This window comes from Mesoplodon bidens, assembly GCF_964165515.1.
Source record: "Mesoplodon bidens genome assembly, chromosome: 4".
In the NCBI taxonomy this organism is placed as follows: domain Eukaryota; kingdom Metazoa; phylum Chordata; class Mammalia; order Artiodactyla; family Ziphiidae; genus Mesoplodon; species Mesoplodon bidens.
Window position 1 is genome coordinate 158653293 of NC_138160.1, and position 17253 is coordinate 158670545.

At 46.0% G+C, this 17253-nt stretch overlaps 1 long non-coding RNA gene across 3 annotated transcripts in view; it reads right to left on the reverse strand.

Annotated features, from left to right (window-relative positions):
• Nucleotides 1-240: 240 nt before the first annotated feature.
• Nucleotides 241-17253, reverse strand: part of LOC308615982 — a 142746-nt gene continuing 125733 nt past the window's right edge. For all 3 annotated transcript variants that reach the window (XR_014015676.1, XR_014015677.1, XR_014015678.1), the window contains 2 exons: nt 1175-1255; nt 241-1064 (listed from right to left, as the gene is read on the reverse strand). This is a non-coding gene — a long non-coding RNA (uncharacterized lncRNA). The remainder of the gene's footprint in view (nt 1065-1174; nt 1256-17253) is intronic.

Below are 17253 nucleotides of genomic sequence, written 5' to 3' on the forward strand. Positions count from 1 at the left end.
CTCACAGGGAGGGAGCCAGGAGAATAAATACCTCCACCTCTCTCTCCCCTCCCCCTACCCCCAGAGCTCCTGTGGTGCTCCCCATCGCCCCACACCAGCAGGAAGCCAGAGGGCGAGGCAGGGGAGCCTGGATGATGCACCCCTAGTGGTCTGACTCCTGGGGCTCAGAGCTGGACAGAGCAGGGTGCAGGGGGCTCTGGGGTGTGGACAACTAGAAAGCACCCAAAAGAATGTATGAGATGTGGCTGGAACATGGAGTATGGGGGGTGGAGGGGGGCGTGACAGAGGGACACGGAGCAGAAATGCGACTGCAATGGAGCCTGTCTGTCAGGCTAAGAGTGAGCGGGAACCATGGACCTGACGTGGTCATAGAGACTCTGGCCACCGCTGGGCCCTGGGAACAGGCGTCCATCAGAAGGCACCTGGCAGCCAATGACTCCTGAGCTGAGCCAACACCTTCCTGAGCTTCCCAGGCTGCCCTCTGGAAGTGACCCCAACCAGCCTTGTCTCTTGGAGCCCGTGACACCGCAAACCAGAGCCTGGGAACACAGAGGGGTGCCGGCTGCCAGTGGCTACCGAGAGCGCAGCCCGTAACATCTTGGACCAGTTAAAACTAGTCTATCTCTTTTATTTATATTCCATTCCACCTTGTCCCCCTCCTCATGTGGAAAGAGAGCCCGGGGATCAGGAGCTCAGAGGAGCAGGTTTCCCAGAAAGACAAGAAATGCCTGTCCACTTCCCCCAAGGAACAGCTCCAGGCAGCCAGCCGGGAAGCCCGGTCAGTCCTGCCCTGTCAGGCCTCAGAAAACAGACAAGTGCCAGCCCCTCTCATCTGGGAAACATTAAAAGCAATCTCTGAAGTGATTCACTAAAAGTCCTCCAGTGGCAGAAGACCATCACCCAGATGTGAAAATAAACACAGAGGGAAATTCCAGCATCAGAATGGTTTCAAGTCTTTAAACAAATGCATGGCTATTTCAGGGAAGGGAAGAGTCTTTTGACGGTCTTTCCGAGCCCCCAGAATCCGAGTCAGACTCTCTCCATCCAGCAGGCCAGGCAAATTCCTACAATGCCAAACACAGAAAACTGTGAAAACACTCACTTGACTCCCTGGAGCCCTGCCCACTTGAAATTCCCAGCGTCCCACCAGCCAAGGCCAGTCACCCAAGCTTACCAAGCTTCTGGTGGTGCAGCCTTCAGCTTAGCCTTTGTAAAGCACCGGAAATTAAAGCCGAAGCAATTGGTCCATTCTGCTCTGAAAAAAAAAATCAGCATAGAAAATAAATGGAGAGTAAATCAGTATCAGGCAAAACTGAGAGTGTGTATACACCGATAAAACATAGTAAAAATGAAAGAAAATAGAAGTACATTGGGACACAGATCACATGTTATCATGTCTATTGTCTGGCAGAGTGAGTGGCGCAGGGTAGGTGTTTGATAAACATGTCAGGAAAGAGAGAAGGAGGGAAGGAAGGAAGGGGGGAGGGAGGGAGGGAAGGAGGGAGGGAAAGAAGGAAGCCCACGTGCAAAGATAATTAAAGAGGTAATACTACAGTTTAAAAGTATAACAGATTCAGCATTGTTTAACTATTACACTTCATAATTCACATATATAATGTATATGTACCATACATAACATGCTAATACAACTTATAATTCTTAGTAATACAGGCAACAAAACCAAAAATAGATAAATAAGACTACATCAAACTTAAAAACATTTTTACATCAAAGGATATAATCAACAGAGTTAAAAGGCAACCTAGGGATGGAAGAACATATTTGCAAATCATATATCTAATGAGGGTTAATACCAAGAATATATAAAGAACTCTTACAACTCAACAAAAATATCAAATAAGTCGATTTAAAAATGGGCAAAGGACTTGAATAGATATTCTGCAATAATATGCAAATGGAAAACAAGCACATGAAAAGATATTAACACCACTAATTATCAGAGAAATGCAAATCAAAATCATAAGATATCACCTCACACCCATGAGGATGGTATTATTTGTTAAAATAATATATGCGTATGTATAACTAAGTCACTTTGCTGTACACCTGAAACTAACATAACATTGTTAATCAACTATACTCCAGTAAAAATTAAAAAAATAAAGTGTATACAAGCCATGTTTATCATTAAAAACAAAACAAAACAAAACCCTCCCTATTTCTTCCTCCAGCCTGGGGCAACCACCAGTCTCCTTTCTGTCTCTAAGAATCTGATTACTCTAAGTGCCTCATATAAGTGGAATCATACAGTATTTGCCCTTTTGTGTCTGGCTTATTTCACGTAGCATAATGTCTTCAAGGTCCATCCATATTGTGTCATGTATCAGAATGTCCCCCCCTTTTAAGGCTGAATAATATTCCATTGTATGTATATACCACATTTCGCTTATCCATTCGTCCACTGATAGACACTTGGGCTACTTCCACCTTTTGGCTAATGAGAATAATGCTGCTATGAACATGGCTGTGCAAGTATCTTTTGGAGTCCCAGCTTTTGATTCTTTGGGGTATATACCACTGGCAATATTTTTCGTGATGAAATATCCTCTGAAAGCTGGAGGGTGGAGCCGGGAGAACCTAGCATTCTCTGAGACTGGGTAAATGATCTAGCTGTCAGATGGTGGAGAACACAGCAATTGTGAACTTACTCATATTTAGATTAGAGAATACTAACTCTACAGTGAGTACAGACAATTATGAATCTGTGGAAACCCCAGTCGTCATCACAGCCAGCTGCACATTCCCAGGGAAGATCAGTGCAAAGGGGAGACTTTGGAAGCCTGAGAGACCTGGGTTCAAATCTCAGGAGGAGCCCTTATTAGCTATATGGCTCGAGCAGGCCAGAGACCCAATACCCAAAACATGAAGGTGATAAAACGTTCTTCACATAGTTGACGTGAAGACTAGTGAGAAAGTATACACAGTGCTGGTGTGTTGTAAGCACTCAATAAACACTGTGTTTCCTCCACTCTGAGGTACCTCCCCTTTTTTTCAATGTCACATTCTACAATTACATTTCCAAACTCAGGGTGTGCTTTACCAGATACCAGCTTTATCATTGCCTGTGAATGCAGTGAACTCAGCCAAACTGCTCTGGAGAAATCATAGAATTTTCCCAAGAAGAAGCTGGTGTAAAAGACCCCAAGGTGAGAATGCCCAGCACTCAGGGCTGGCATGTTCACCTGTCAAAGGTCCCTGTTCACCTCAGATGAAAGAAGCGTTTCCAAAGAGTAAGTCCTCGGCCAGTGCTATGCAGCAAAACTGTGAATCATGTGGCTGAGGAACAGACCCAACAGTGGAGCAAAAGGGTTGAGGAGGAAGGTTCTGGAATTAGCAGCCCTGGGTGTGACCTTAAGAGAGTCACTTCATTTCTCCAAACCTCAGCTTCCTCATCTGTAAAATGGAGCCAATAATAGTATGCCTCCTAGGGTGGCTGTGAGGAGTAAGGTGTGGGTAGTGTTGTAACGTGCATGGCACAGAGCCCACGCTGGGCAGCTGTGGAACCCAGATGAGATGAGCCAGGTCCCCTCTCCCCTCACTCCTCAGGCATTTCTGCAGGAAAGGGGGTTTAATGGGAAGGGTGCACTGTGCTGTGCCCCTTCTCCAAACTGTACCATCAGCACCCTCCACATTTTCTTTCATCACCCTTAAGGCCTTGATCATAAAGTTTACGAGAAGTAAACAGTAGCTCATCTACCCGTCCATCCATCCATCCATCCACTCATCCGTCCATCCACCCATTCATCCATGTACTCATCCAACATTTAATGAGTGCCTGCCCTATGCCAAGCCTGACATAGCCATTGGGAACCAAAAGATGAATAGAACAGGCCTCTTCTCTACAGGAAATCACAGTGGAAGTGGGGGAGGAAAAAAAGTAATGACAAGAACAGCACCAACTTATTTAGGGCTACATGCTAGGCGCAGCTTCAAGTACCTTTGCATAATACATTTAATTCTCCCAACAGGCCTATGATTTTTAATAAAGCTGGTAAGTAGCGGAGCTGGAATTTGAACTTGAGCCCTCTGGCTGCAGAGTCCATGCTTCCAACTAGACTGAGAGTCAAAAAACTTTAACATCAGGTCTGGTAGACACCAACACATCAGGACAAATGTCAGTGATTTTGCGATGCTCTCAAATGCCAGTCAAAAACCAGCCAGCCCTCCTTGAACCGCTTTTAACCTCTAGACTGTAGGACCCTAACACTAATGGAGTCTCGGGTAGAGGTCACAGGATCGGACTTGAGGGTGTGAAGGAGGGTGTCCAACAGCTCCCCAGAATCAGCAGGCAGCCAAGTGCTTGTGGTGCTTGAACGCCCTGAAGGTCGATGAGTGGTGAACATGTAAATTACACTCCATCCCTCACGATTCACTGAGCACTATTCTCACACACATCGGCTCATTTAACCTTCAAGAGAGCCCTGTGAAGGAGATCTAATTACTGTCCCCACTTCACAAAGGAGCAACCTGAGGCTCAGTGTCCCCAAGCGGGGGACACCCAGCACACCTGTCGAAGGCCCTTGTTCAGCTCAGATGAAAGAATTATTTCCAAAAAGAACATCTTTGGCCCAATTCTACATGCTTGCCAAAAGCAAAGGAGTTGGACCTGCATTCAGTTTCTTTGCCTCCCACCAATAACCAGCCAGATGTCAGGGGGTCCCCTCCTCAAGGCGCCACTCTGACTGCACATCTAAAACATCGCCCCATCGCTCGCCACTGCCTGTCCCCGTTGCGTTTTTCTTCAGGACACTATGGTTATCTGGTATTATAGTAGACTGATTTGCTTAGTGTCTGTTTCTCCCCAGCTAGACTGTAAGCTCCATGAGGGCAGGAAATTTGTCCATTTTACTCTTCACTGTATCCTCAACACCTGGAACACAACCTTAGTGCATTGAAGATGGTTAGTGTGGTTTAGTTCAATGAATGAACATATGAATAGAGGTGGGTTGGAGAACTACCCCTTGTCTAGGAAACCAGAACACCAGGGCCAAAAGTTCACCTGAGCCCCCTGTCCCACCTCTGGGTCTAAGGTTCCCCCCGCCCCAGGCTTGGCCTCAGGGCTAATAGGAACACTTGGGCCCTGGTCCTCCCTCTCTCAGTCCTCTTCCCTTTCAAGGACACTCTCCTAGGTGTCATGCCCATAAGGGGCGCTTTTAGATGACACCCCACAGCCTCACTCCAGGTCTTTCTTTTTTTTTTTTTAATTTATTTTTTGCGGTATGCGTGCCTCTCACTGTTGTGGCCTCTCCCGTTGCGGAGCACAGGCTCCGGACGCACAGGCTCAGCGACCATGACTCACAGGCCCAGCCGCTCCGCGGCATGTGGGATCTTCCCGGACCGGGGCACGAACCCGTGTCCCCTGCATCAGCAGGTGGACTCTTAACCACTGCGCCACCAGGGAAGCCCCTACTCCAGGTCTTTCTTGCTCACCCATTGCCTCACACATATGCATACTCCCCTATTTCCAAACCAAATCAGTACCAGGCTCAGTGCTTTTTGTCAAGTATCTTGAAATACTGTAAACTCATTCATGTGAAGGTATTGATGAATGATAACAGGTGTGATCTTTAAAGGGGGCCTTCTATTTGGATAGTATAGTAACACACTAGAATGGATCATTATAGGAGTTTCCAGTATCCTGGAAACTTAATATGCCTCATCATATACAGAATATTACCTGAGGATGACATTCATTCATTCATTTCTTCATTTCATATCCCAGCCAACATTTACTGAGTGCCTTGTACCTGCCAGGAAATGTCATGTGTGCTGAGAACACAACAGTGAGCGAGACAGTCGAGGTCCCTGGTCTCAGAAAATCCACTGTGTAGCTGAGGAGACGGAGCTGTAAGCAAAGACCTTGCCAAGGAGTTTTCATTCTCATTCTGAGGATTATAATAAAGGGTGAAAACTCATGCAGGGATCAAGGCAGTCAGGAAGGCCTGCTGGGGAAACTGCAGTCTCTGCTGGCCACTGGTGGGTGACTGGGAGCTCACCAGGCAGCAGAGGGCATGCAAGCACTCTGGTACCTACAGTTGTGCAGAGTCTGAAACGGCACAAGCAAGGCCGGCCCTGGGCCCACTCATTTCATGAGACCCTTAAAAGGGGCTGAAGCTCAGCACAGCCAAGGTATTTGTGCCAAGCAGTAGGTAAAAGCAACAGGGCAGGGTGCCCTTGGGACTGAGTAGATGGCAGCAGTATGTCCCTCCCTTTGGAATGTTAGAAATAGAGTCTGTGTTCCTGGGGTTCTCGGTTCCCTGTGAAATTGCCCAAGTTGATGATAGTGACAACACAGGAGGCAAATCGGTTGTCTCTGCACACAATCTTCAGTGTCTCCCTGACCCTGGCATATGCAAGGAGCTGTCTCAATATTCAGCTGCCCTTTCCCCTGCCTGTCAAGGGAAAGAAAGGCTGCAGCATTAACTGTGACAATGATGGGTGACCTGAGAGTTTTCTTTGACCTGCCACCTAAGGTAAGTGGCTTTTTGCAAAGATCCCAAGACTTTGCTTTTAATTCAGCTTGAACCCAAGTTTCCCTCCCAGGCACTATCTCCAATGTACTAGGTTGCTCAGTGAAAAGAATCATAGCCCTTTCCTTTTCTGGCTTTCTCTGATGCAACAAGCCTCCAGCAACCGTCAGAAAAGAGGGTGAGTAACATCCGTGGTGGAGACAAGCCTATGAAATTCGTTCAAACATACAGCAAGGCACTGTACTTACTGCAGAGAGACACATGCTGTTCCGTGGACACAGGCCTATTCGTGAGTCACCAGGCATAATGGGGCATTGTTGAAAGTGTTGGAAACATGAGAATTTCCTCACTGCCCAGCTTAGGTAATGTTGGATTTACATTTGCCTCCAGAAACGAAGTCAGAGAGACTCGGCCCAAATCCCAGGTGCCAGGCCCAAACCATGGGGCCATCATGTTTTTAGGCTGACTTGTGTTTATAGGAGTCACCCCAGGTTGTGTTTAAGGATCAACTTCTCATCTGCAAACACAAGAGAAGTGAGTGCTTTGACAAAGGACGTGCACAGAACTCTGGCCAGAGGGTCCTAGGCCAGGGGGAAGGCTATTTTAAAGACACACACACACACCAGGGCTCTGGCCTATCAGATAGATTGGTGGGAAGAGGAAAAACTTGCCTATGATTTGGTGTGAGGAAGGGATACGGCAGGCATGCAGACAACAATCCATCTAGAATAATATATCATAGCTCTCATTTCTTGAGTATATTATGGGCCAGGCACTGTTCAGTGCTGTATGTGTATGACTTCATTTCTTCCCACATCCCTAAGGTCCAAGTGGGTCCTGCCAACCTCGTTTACAGAAGGAACTGAGAGGTGACAGAACGCGCCTATGTCACAGAGCCAGTGGTTCACACACCTGGGATTTGAACTCAAGTCTGAGGAATACTAGAGGTGGTGCTCTTTCTTAACCACTATACTATGCCACATGATGAAATTTACGGGGAGGAAATTTGGTGGCTGAGTGTCATTTAATTGCTGGGAGAGTGGCATTTCCTTAGCCCTGGATAAAGGGTGGCACCGGGATCCAGTTGCACAGTCCCAGACCCTGAGCTCCTGTCTCCCATGATCCTTTGCACCTGTTTCTATCGCAGCCCTGTCACGCAGCTCAACACCAAGATGGCTTGTTAGAACACTGTCTCTCCACTAGATCCAAGTCCCCCAGAACAGGCACTCCATTGTATTCTCTGCATCTGCCACAACACCTGGAGCTGGGCTCACACTCCAAACATTTTTGTGGGTCCACATGAATGGATGGATAGAGGGTCACCCACATGCATGTATAATTCAGACAAACTGGGCTTGAGTCCAAGCTCAGTCACTGGCTGGCTGGGTGGCCTTGAGTATGTCACCAGGCCTCAGTTTTCTCATTTGTGCTATTGAGAGGTTCAATTACAACCGTATCTACAAAATGAGAGACAGATCCCACAGGTGGAATGCAAAAATGAAAGTTCTTTGTTTTCATTATTTTATTTAAATTGATCTTTATTTTCTCCATAGAAAAATATAACTAGTTCTTCAAGCCTCTGAAGTTTTCTTTTAAAATAAGACTAAGTAAAAAAAAAATAATAATAATAATAGCTCATCTTAAGAGTCTATTCAATCTTGGACCCCATCCAGGTCTCTCTGTGTCATGCTGACCCCACACCACTCTTTCCCATGCCTGCCCTCCAGCCCAAGGACCCTCCTGTGGTCTAGGGTGGAGAGAGGCCCTGAGGCTTTTCCTTGATCTTCATTCTAATCCTATGTTACAGAGAAATTGTGCCTGTTCCCCTCAGGCCCCCACTCTTGATTCACAAAGGCCCATTTTGGTTGTCTCACCACTGGACATGGATTCAGGCTGGAGAGCATGTAGTTAAAATTGGGTTCGGGAAGCAGCCCACCCGAGCTTGAATCTCATCACATTCTAGCTATGTAACTCAGTCTGGTTTCTTAACCTGTCTGTGCTAAATCCCTTCCTCTGTAACCTGGAGGTCCTAGTGGCAGTTATCATGTGAGGAGTCAATGAACTCATAGACATATGGCTCCCAGAACAGGGTTTGGCATGTGGAAAGCAAATAATTTTAAAATTTGTTTGGAAACACAAAAGGTCCCAAGTAACCAAAACAATCTTGAGAAAGAAGAACAGAGCTGGAAGAGTCATGTTCCCTGACTTCAGACTATACTACAAAGCTACAGTCATCAAAACAGTATGGTAATGGCACAAAAGACCAGACAGATCAGCAAAACAGTATAGAAAGCCCAGAAATAAACCCACATACTTACGGTCAATTAATCTATGACAAAAGAGTCAAGAATATACAATGGAGAAAAGACAGTCTCTTCAATAAGTGGTGCTGGGAAAACTGGACAGCTACATGTAAAAGAGTGAAAGTAGAACATTCTCTAACACCATACACAAAAATAAACTCAAAATGGATTAAAGACCTAAATGTAAGAACAGATAACTATGAAATGCCTACAGGAAAACACAGGTGGAACACTCTTTGACATAAATAGCAGTAACATTTTTTTGGATCCATCTCTTAAAGTAAAGGAAATAAAAGAAAAAAATAAACAAATGGGACTGAATTAAACTTAAAAGCTTTGGGGTATTATTCCTTCCACTTTTTAGTCTCACAATTAAAACCCAGCTTCTCCTGAAGTGTGGCGGCCTCTGTCTGACCCAAGGAGAGGTCGCATATGAGGAAGTGGAAGGAAAGAGAAGCACAGAGGTGGCACGTGAAAGTCAGACTCTCCTGACAGCCAGCATCCTACAGGGAGGAGCGGATGCCCATTCAGGACTCAGGGACGCAAGAGTCCCAGGGCAGGAGAAACCCAGTGACTCAGCCCAGAACGCCCCAGCTCACATGGCCACAGAACTGGGTCAGCAAGTTCAACACGACCTTGTCACACAGGTCTCAGCTGACATCTGAGACACTTTATGACCACCTCAAATGTCATTCTTCACATGTAAAATCAGGATGGTAATAATGTCACCCTTGAGGAGAGGTTGTGAGAATGAGCTGGATTAATACACACAAAGAGCTTAGAAGGGAGCCTACGTATCAACTTTCCCAAATGTTAGAGCTTATTGTTACCTCGGTTAATTCTTATTTTCTTCTTTGTGGCTTTCTGCATGTCCCTTTTTCCTATGATGGGTATGAATTACTTTTACAACTAGGAAAATATGGAAATAGGGAAAGGATCTATTTTAAAGGAAAAAAAACAATGATTAAAGATAGAATAGCAGTGCTGATGGCTGTGAGGAAGGGTGAGGCTATGTCTAGTCGGGGGTAATTCCGGGTGGGCCTCACAGAGGAAGCAGCATTAGAGATGGGCTTTCAAGCATGGGTAGAATCTCATTTAGTGGTGAGGGGGCTCCCTGGTGCACCATTATGGGCCAAGGAACAGGGAAATTTGGTACTAATGAAAAAGGTATGAGGAGAGAAAACCCAGCAATGCCAGTAGATGAGATGGGAAGAAGATCCTGTGAGGAGAATATTTTCCAGAATGCCTAGTTTCTGGGCAGTAAGGAGGCCAGAGACATAAAGTGGTGGCAGTCTTTAAAACAGAGACACCTTTCTTTGTTACTGATCCAGGCTTAGAATTGTTGCTGGAAAACACAAACTGATCATTTACAAGAGAAGAAATTTAAAAATGATCATTGGGCTTCCCTGGTGGTGCAGTGGTTAAGAGTCTGCTTGCCGATGCAGGGGACACGGGTTCGTGCCCCAGTCCGGGAAGATCCCACATGCCATGGAGCGGCTAGGCCCATGAGCCATGGCCGCTGAGCCTGCGTGTCCGGAGCCTGTGCTCCGCAAGGGGAGAGGCCACAACAGTGAGAGGCCCACGTACTGAAAAAAAAAAAAAAATCATTAAAACTATGGGGAAATTGAGATAAAGTATCAATAAAATAGGCCAATATACACAAGGAAGGTTAGAGGAAGAAAGAGAGGCAGAAAAAGGAAGGACATGAAGATTATTTTCACACCTGCAGAAGTAATAGAATTAAATTCAATGCTTCTTGAGACAATATAGACCACCAAATTCTCTTCAGTCTCACCTCCAAGGCCCGTCACTAAATGAGGTTCAGTGACCCCCCCACTCACCTCCCTGGGCCCTGGTAGCCCACTGCTCTCTGCTCTGCTGAGGCAGCCTTATATGGGTAGAGGATGAGGGTGTGTGTCCGGTCTTTATAGAAGCATCAGAAAATGAAATGAAAAGCCAAGCCAGCTGGTATGGGCAAGGAACTTTAGAGCGAACTTCTTCCAATATTTTTTTAAGAGCTCCTCCAATTAGACATAAGCAAATCAATAGACAGTGCTGTGACACTTCAGTGTTGGGTAGGAATCCCACTTCTGCCATCTCAAAACAACTCCAGGCAAGGGGCCTTCCTCCTTGGGGCATGAGTTCCCTCATCCATCCAGTAGAAGGGATGACACAGACCCTGCAAGGTGGCTAGGAGCATGAGAGAGAGGAACGCATGGCCAAACTCTGGCCTTAATGAGGACCACCTTATCAAACAGTCAGAGAGAAAGAGGAGCATGCACAAAAATGCGCAGTGGCTCCTCTTGGCTGGAGAGCAAAACCTGGAACTGAGGCATGCTGCTCAAGTCCTTAATTCCTCTGATTCTCTGCTACCAAGTGCCCTGGCCAGGAACAAGCATTCAAGTTGTTAAAAGTCTCCTTTTCCTAAGATGCATAATAGGAATGGGTGGTTCAGGGCAGAGCTGAGCATGCAGAGTTATGGGGCTGGTGGCCCACAAGCAAACCTTAAGCAGTTTTTATGGTCACCTGTTGGTACTGCGCAAGAAGAGACTGAAGGCATCCATCTGCAGCTTTGAACTAAGATAGGGGCAAACATGCCTGCTTCGGGCTTCCCTGGTGGCGCAGTGGTTGAGAATCCGCCTGCCGATGCGGGAGACACGGGTTCGTGCCCTGGTCTGGGAAGATCCCACATGCTGCGGAGCGGCTGGGCCCGTGAGCCATGGCCGCTGAGCCTGCGCGTCCGGAGCCTGTGCTCCGCAACGGGAGAGGCCACAGCGGTGAGAGGCCCGTGTACCGCAAAAACAAAACAAAACAAAACAAAACAAAACAAACATGCCTGCTTCAGGGCAGCTAACAGGAGATTCAGGAGGCTTCTAATTCAATGGACTAATTCTACATGAAGCAGAGATCATTCAAGAAAATGGTGCTGATTATCCCAGACTCTTGAGAACATGCCCTGGTTCTCCCTGGCCCATCTTCCAGGTCACAGAATAAGCATCAGAGCCTGACATTTGAGGACTAGCCAGTTGATTTGGGAACTAAAAAGCTGCTTCCACTGACTCAAATAAGGAGCCCCACTGCCTACGCTGCGTCCTTCTTGACTCAGTAACAACCAGGAAAATATTTCCTGCAATATGGCCTTTCTTTCACTCATCTCCCCGCCTAGAGTCACATACTGGGCAAGGCAGCCAGGAGTCAAGTTCGCCCTTCATTTCACCATGTAAAATGCTGCCAAAGTAGCACCAATATATTCCATGGTCTCGGCTTAATTCCATCTTCATTTCGCAAAATCCACTGGCACTGTCAATCTGCTTTGAGACTCAGCAGGGCAGAGCAAATGAGCCATTTACACAAAACTAAGTTAAGATGAAATTAGGTGGGAAAGGAATCAGGCCACTGCTGACAGCGACCCAGCACTGTGCTTGCCATAACCTATGAGACTAGTCCAAGGGCAGGGTGCTGAAGATGGTAGCAGCTCAGGAAATTCAAGTTTAGGATAAGTAGTAGACAACACAGCTTGTCGCCGCGAGCAGGGAGTATACACGGGAGACAGTCAATGCTTTCTAAATGTTTCAATAAATTCATAAAGGACCGATCCAGAAGGGATTGTGAAAGGAACCTAGAATAGGCGACATGTTTATGAATCAGAAGAACAACTAAAGCAGATGGGCTTCTCTCTCCCCTGCAGGAACAATATTGCCATGGCAAGGTTAGCAAGCATTCCTAACCCTGAACTTCACAATAATTAAGTCATAAATATGACTCTGAGTACGTCAGGAGAGCAAAGATATCGCAACCATAAACCTTTGTAATATCTTACTGTGCTAAGAATTTACGTGGCCTGCCTGATACATGGGCATTGCTTCATCGATCCCATTACTTCTATGAAAGGTCCCGTCTTACTATAAAGTACAATGCAACTGCACCACCAACTTGACTTAAAGCCGATGTGCCGGCTGTAATACACATTAAATTAGCACCAGTTTGACTTGCCTTCTTAAAATGTGAGACATATGGGCTTCCCTGGTGGCGCAGTGGTTGAGAGTCCGCCTGCCGATGCAGGGGACACGGGTTCGTGCCCCTATCCCGGAAGATCCCACATGCCGCGGAGCGGCTGGGCCCGCGAGCCATGGCCGCGGAGCCTGTGTGTCCGGAGCCTGTGCTCCACAACGGGAGAGGCCACAGCAGTGAGAGGCCCGCGTACAGCAAAAAAAAAAAAAAAAAAAATGTGAGACATATGGGAAGAATGAGTTCAACAGTCTTGGCCTCTTTTGAGGCCATGACAAGTACAAGAAAAACTAAATAGATGCCCTGGTTTTCTTTTGAGAAGCTATCCAGCAGCAGGGAGGGACATTCAGCATCAGTCCCCTACCTCAGAGTCCTGCTCCCACTTTTAAGTGGTCTGAGAGTCCCGACCCTGGTGGGGGGGGGCATGCCAGCAGCAGTGTCTCTCTTCCCCCTTAGAAATCTCCTTGCTATTCCCCAGCTTTAGCTTGGATGTTTCAAATGCTGGAGCAGTCACTACAAGGCAGCTCCTTACCTCAAGGAAGATATCTACTTCCCCCAAATTCTAATTCTGCTTTCCTGGAGATAAGGAAATAAAGTTAATCTTCCTTTTATAGACCAGGTTCTGCCAGTTAAAAGGTATTAGCTTCAAGAAAAAGAAAACCCAGCTCAAAAGGGATGAAACAATAAGGAGATTTATAGACTTATCTGAAAGACAGCCCCAAATTAGGGTGGGCTTGCTGCGTGGAAGGGCAATTGATCTAGCCGCCCGGCCATCTCCCAAGGCTGGCTGCCCTTGTGGTCACAGGATGGCTGCCAATAACCAGCAAGACTACCTGCTTTCTGCCTACTGTTGGGGGTGCGGGGTGGACAGAGAGAGGGACACTTCCTGAACCCCCTCATTAAAGTTCAGAATGACTTTCGTAGACACCCCTACTAAAGCCTTCCACCTTCCATCTCATTGGCCTGAAATGTCTTCGATCGGCCCATCTCTGAACCAGTCACAGAGGCAAAGGGATGGGACTTTCCTGATTGGCTTAGCTATGGATCAACCAGGGCCCATCCAAGCTGTGGGTCAATCTGCCAACCCCCCACTGCTGTTACATAGTGGGAGAAGGGTACATGAATGTTGGAGGGGCAACCACCGTGTGTATTTCACGGTCCTTCTCCTTTCCTGCTTAGAAAGTCCAGCCCCTTCCCCTGATCCTCTAAAGGCCGGATCCTTGGGCCTTTTCTGGACAGTCTGCCCTCCCCAGCACTCAGCACTCTGGAAAGCTGATCTATGTAGGGGAGCCCTGTGTTGATATACTGGGTGTCTAGGAACTCTGCCTAAGCCCAACCTGTGGCTTTTACAACCATGTCATGCCAGGAGCTTATACTGGACAAATCACCATGAGCTTCAGTGCAAGCTGGATTTGGATTCCTGCTCTACCATTTACTGGATGAGTAACCCTGAGCAGCTTATTTCACCGCTTCATCCATGGTTTTCTCATCTGTAAAATGGGAAGAATAATAATACCTATTATACTGGGTTACTTTGAATAAATTAAAGCATTCACTGCGTGGTGCACAGTAAGTTTCTCATAGATCTTGGTATTATTATTATTAAATGATAATAATAAATTTGTTATCTCCCATCTGGTACCAATATCAACCTCCAGTTGTACAGGAAAGTAAAGGCTTTCTGCTTCTTCACTCACACCGGATCCAGAAATGTAATCCTTTCCCTCTGTGGACGCTCAGTTGTGCAGAAAGCCCTGCATTCACTATAGGAGAAACTCGCTCTCTGCCCTCCCAGAGCCCTGCCCGTCCTCCCTCCAGCTGCTCTGTTGCTGCTCCCTGTCCCCTGCCCCCCAGGCCCTTGCTATATAAGAGAACTAAGCAGAACAGCTCTGTCACAAGACAAATACCCACTTACAGTAACTGTGTGTCTTTTTCCTGCAGTTTTCAGATACTCTGGGCCTCCAGTTACTCAAATGTAACAAACCAACTTCTGCATTATGAAAGTTAATTATAAGAAAAAATATCAGAGCAGCTGGGAAGATGATTTCAGTAGCAACCATTCATCTTGTAAAATACTCAGCTTACTCCAGGAGCTAAAAAGAAAAGTAACTCTCACACTATATTTCTTTGCAAGTGTTTCTATTATGAGCTCCTCACACCAGCGATGGGAAGTCATGCAAATAATTACCCACATTGATTTTCTTAAGCAGTTTTAAGAAATTTGCCAAAGCAGGAATGAGAAGGAAAACTGACTGTCCAGCTACTGTTTCCTCCTTGGAGTGAAAAGCAGTGAAGGAGTAACTCATGTTCCAGATCTTAATACTTCCTTCCCTCCCAGGCTGAGAATTCCTATTGTTCGAGAACTTTCTTGAGCTCCCGCCCTGCAATCTGTCCAGCACTCTGTTGCTTTGCCTTGGTCCCCTGGGCTCCGTCCAATTGCCCTGATTTGATTTCATTCTGCTTAGCCCTCTGGATGGGCACCTTAGCCAGACTGGCCGCCTGGCTGTCAGGGTGGGTCTTCCAGTTCACTTTCGGCCCCAGGCCCTGCAGCCATCTGGTCGGGTCTCTCCTGGCCCTGCGCTCAGCCGGACCCTTGTCCTGATGACCTGATGACTCCCTTGTCCAGCAGGGGAGTCCAGACAGGTAATATGGAGACCATCCTCTTACACAACTCTGTGGAACAATACTTGAGTGGGTTCAGGGTACATATCTCAACCTTGATTTTGATCTCAAGGAGGAAACTCAAGTTCTTGCAAAAAGCATCTCCCTTATCTGGAAGACTGGATGAATCATGAAGCTGTTTCTGTGTGAGAAGCCTGATATGGATGAGGTCTCACAAAGAAAACACATGGTGGATTGGACGGCTGTTCCCATTTCTTCTCTCTTCCCTCTGCTGCATGGCCTTGCAGAGCAGGGAATGCAGAGGATGCACTCCCACTGCACCGACACTGGGCTTGGTTTGCTTTGCTTTGGCCAAAGGAATATTAGCAGATGTGATGTGAACTCTTCCAGGCTCACACAGTTTTGTATGCCTTTGACGCTTGCATGATCCTCCATGAGAAAGGTAGGCCCCAAGTAGCCACCAGTCCAAAGAAACTTGGACCTCACCTGCAGCTCAGAGCCAAGCCCAACCTGTCCCAACCAGGACACAGTCAACCCCAGGTCCGTGAGCAAGAAAATAAATGTTTGTAGTTGTTTGTACACAGCAAAACACAAAACAGAACTGCCATTGCCCAGAAACACCATTACTGGCATCCTGACCACAAGGCTCCTGGTTGCCCCAAATCAAGACACGGCTGCAATCAAAAAAATGAAAAGGCAACCAATAGAATCGGAGGAAATATTTGCAAACCACATATCTGATAAGGGGTTAATATCCACACTATGCAAGGAAATCATGCAATTCGATACCAAAAATAAAAACAAATAACCCAATTTAAAAATGGACCAAGGACCTGAACAGATATTTTCCCAAAGAAGACATTCAAATGGCCGACAGGCACATGAAAAGATGCTCAACACTGGTCACCAGAGAAATACAAGTCAAAACCACAATGAGATATCACCTCACACCTGTTAGAATGGTTATCATCAAAAAGACAAGAAATGACAAATGCTGGAGAGGGTGTGGAGAAATGGGAACCCTCCTACACTGTTGGTGGGAATGTAAATTGGTGCAGCCACTATGGAGAACAGCATGGAGGTTCCTCAAAAAAATTAAAAATAAAGCTACCACATGATCCAGCAATCCCACTTCTGGGTATATATCCAAAAGAAATGAAACACTATCTCAAAGAAATATCTGCACCCCCATATTCAGTGCAGCATTATTTACAATAGCCAAGAACTGGATACAACCTATGTGTCCATCAACAGATGAATAGAAAAATAAAATGTTATATATATATATATATATATATATATATATATATATATATATATATATATACACACACACATACATATATATATATATACACATATGTATGTATATATGTGTATATTGTATTATTATTAATATTATTAATATTAATATTATTCAGCTTTAAAAATAGAAGGCAATCCTGCCTTTTGAAACAACATGGATGAACCTTGAGGGCATTATGCTAAGAGAAATAAGTCAGCCAGAGAAAGACAAATACTGTATGATATCACTTATATGTGCAATCTAAGAAAACCAAACTCATAGAAACAGAGAACAGGGTCAAAGAGATGGGGTGCAGGGACGTGGAATGGGTGAAGGTACAGAATGGGTGAGGGTACAGATTTCCGGTTATAAGATGAATAAGTTCTAGGGATCTTACATACAGCATGGTGACTATAGTTAAAATACTATTATATTGTATATTTGAAAGTTGCTAAGATACTAGATTTTAAAAGTTCTCACCACACACACAAACACACACACACACACACGCAAATTGTGCCTATATGCAGTGATGGATGTGTTA